Source organism: Poecilia reticulata, linkage group LG19, assembly GCF_000633615.1.
Source record: "Poecilia reticulata strain Guanapo linkage group LG19, Guppy_female_1.0+MT, whole genome shotgun sequence".
In the NCBI taxonomy this organism is placed as follows: domain Eukaryota; kingdom Metazoa; phylum Chordata; class Actinopteri; order Cyprinodontiformes; family Poeciliidae; genus Poecilia; species Poecilia reticulata.
In genome coordinates, this window is record NC_024349.1 from 1,877,706 (window position 1) to 1,880,668 (window position 2,963).

The following is a 2,963-nucleotide window of genomic DNA, read 5'->3' on the forward strand; positions in this document are numbered from 1 at the left end:
GGCTCCCCCTGGTGGACAAAACCAGGAACTGCTGAGTTCAAACAGGAAAAAAAGCGATACTTTAAGGCAGTTATCCCCAACCCTGGCCCTCAGGGACCGCCGTCCTGCATGTTTTTGATGAGTCCGGACTCCAGCACAGCTGATTCATATGATTGCATCACTTCCTTTGCATTCCTGCAATTGCTACAGAAGTCTGTTAATCACCTATTCATTTAACCAGGTGTGCAGCAGCAGGGAAACACCCAAAACATGCAGGGGGTTTGGAAAAAGATGGGTACATTTGGAGTGAACAGAAGACACGTGGGGTTCCCCAAGGTTCAGTCTTGGGACCTTTTTAAACATCTGCATGCTCTTGCTAGATCAGAACAGTTAAGTTACAACTAACTTACACAGCTCTACGTTAAGATGCCACTAGGTGACTGAATCCATTCGAACGTTGAGTAGATGCATACAACAAACAAAACGCTCTAGTCAGAACAGCTTCAGCTATTTCAGCTGGAAACCAGAGAGCAGGATGACCTCTGACCTGGACCTTCAGAGCCACGTAAAGTCGGTTACAAAGTCGGCCTTCCATCACCTGGAGAACATCCCAGGATCACAGGACTGATGTCTCAGCATTAGAGAAACTCATCCATGCGTTTAGTCGCGTTGATTACTGCAACAGAACCAGAACCAAACATGGAGAAGCAGCTTTCAGCTTCTATGAACCACAAATCTGGAACAAACTTCCAGAAAACTGCAAAACAGCCGAAACACTAAGTTCCTGTAAATCTAGACTAAAAAGCTGCATTTAAATCCTGGTAACTGGAACGTTGATGCGTTGGATGGATGGATGGAACGTTGATCAGTATATTTGCTTGATTTTGATAACTTTTGACAAAATGTAATGTTTATTGTTTCATTGGTCTCTGGATTGTTTTTATGGATTAAAAAGTTGAGCTGAATTGTTGCTGAAATGTGATGATCGTCTCCAGATCTGCTCAGACAGACAGACGTTCCTCTGTGAATCTGACCTGAGGTCTGACGGCTCCCCCTGGTGGACCAAAACCAAAACGCTGCTTTCTGAGATTAATCTAAACATTTTTTATTGCAAATTTAAAGCTTATAAATTTGAAAATTTTTGACATCATGAGCTAGGAAAGTTTCCACATTTTTCCTCTAGAAAATTTCAGAAATTAATGAAGCAATTTCAGATTTTTTTCTTGCAAATTTAAAACTTTTTGAGATCATAGAATTTAAGATTTTTTTCTAGAAACTTTGAAAATTTCAAAATTTGTAAGAAAAAAACCTCCAAAATTTTGTTGTCTCTGAAATTTTCAAGAAAAACTGGAAATGTCTGAGTTCATAAAGTCAAATTTTACAAATTCAGAAAATGTCCAAGTTTTCTCTTGAAAATCTGAGTTTTTTCTGCAAATTTTTGCCTTTTATATTTCAGAAATTTTCTAGTTTATTCTCAGATAAAAAAAAAACCAACATTTTAATTTATGCCTAGAAAAACCAAAGACATTTCTGAGCTCCAGAAGTGAAAGATTTGTGAGGACAAAACTCAGAAATTTCAAAATTAATCTCAGAAACAGTTGATTCATTAATACACATTTTAAAATCTCAGTATGTAAAGATGATCCAAGTTTTGCATTAATAAATAATTATACACACAAAAACAGAATAATTAAATCTTTCCAATTTCATCTTTTTTTTTTACACAATGTTTCATTTTTAAACCGTTTAACACAGAACTGATGTTCACAGTCAAACCAGACAATGTTTGTTTAAACACTTCATTTATTAGACATCATACATTCAAATAGAAATAAAAAATATTCATATATATTCCATGTAGAGCTATGGGGCAAGGTAAGAGTCTAAAACAAACATAGGTCTTCTGTATGGCATCCTCTTATGTACAACGCGTGTTGTGAATACTATACAGTGTGTTTCCATAGCTGCACAGGTTTCTGGGTGTTTGTACTCTAGATGAGCGCGCCAGGAGGCCGAGCGCTTTCAGACGCTTTACAGTAAAACATCGACACAGCAGGATCAGCGGGAAGCAAAGCCGTCGTTTAAAAGTTTCACACTGAAGCGTAAAATCAGAAAATAAAATCATTCTGCTGCTTAAATTAAGCCGGATACTCATGCAAAGTCCTAAATGGTTTAGTTTTTAAAGAGCGTTTCGTCACATCGACTCAAATACGAAGCTTTAAGCGCTTAAAAAAATCTACACTGCAAAAACAGAACATTTTACCAAGTAATTTTGGTCTGTTTTCTACTGCAAATATCTTATGACACCTGAAATAAGATAAAAATAAAAGTAGCTTTTCAGCAAGATATAGAAGTTTTAAATCAATAATTCAGATTGATTTTAAAGAGGCTCCTATACGTTGAATGTAAGTTAGTTTGCATTATTTCAAGTGAACTAAGATGTTTGTGCTAGAAAATAGACACAAATACTCAGTAAAATTGTGTTTTTGCAGTGTACAAACCCCTCATCGCAGATAAACAACATTTTATGGAGTATTTCAGGTCTGACTTCTCACAAGTCGCTTTTCAGAAAGAATAAAAGCTTGTTTAAAGTACATAATTTATTAATCTTGAGTCAAATAATCTGCCAGTGAAACTGGAATTTTTTCATCAATATTAATGAATTATTTACGTAAAATAATATTTTATTTCCTGCTGAAAAGTTACTTGTAATTTTCAAATATACTCAGATATTTGTACTAGAACCGAAACCAAAAGCACTCACAACATGTTGTGTTTTTACAGTGCATCATCACAAATAAACAAACTGCTTTTCACTGAACGCACTGCAAAAACCGATCGGTTGTCACTACACCAATTTTAGATGAAAAAAATAAAAACACAAAGCTTCCTCAAGTAGTCCAGTGGTAAGTGCAATCTGAGCGCTCCCCCGTCTCACACACACACACACACACACACACACACACACACACACACACACACAC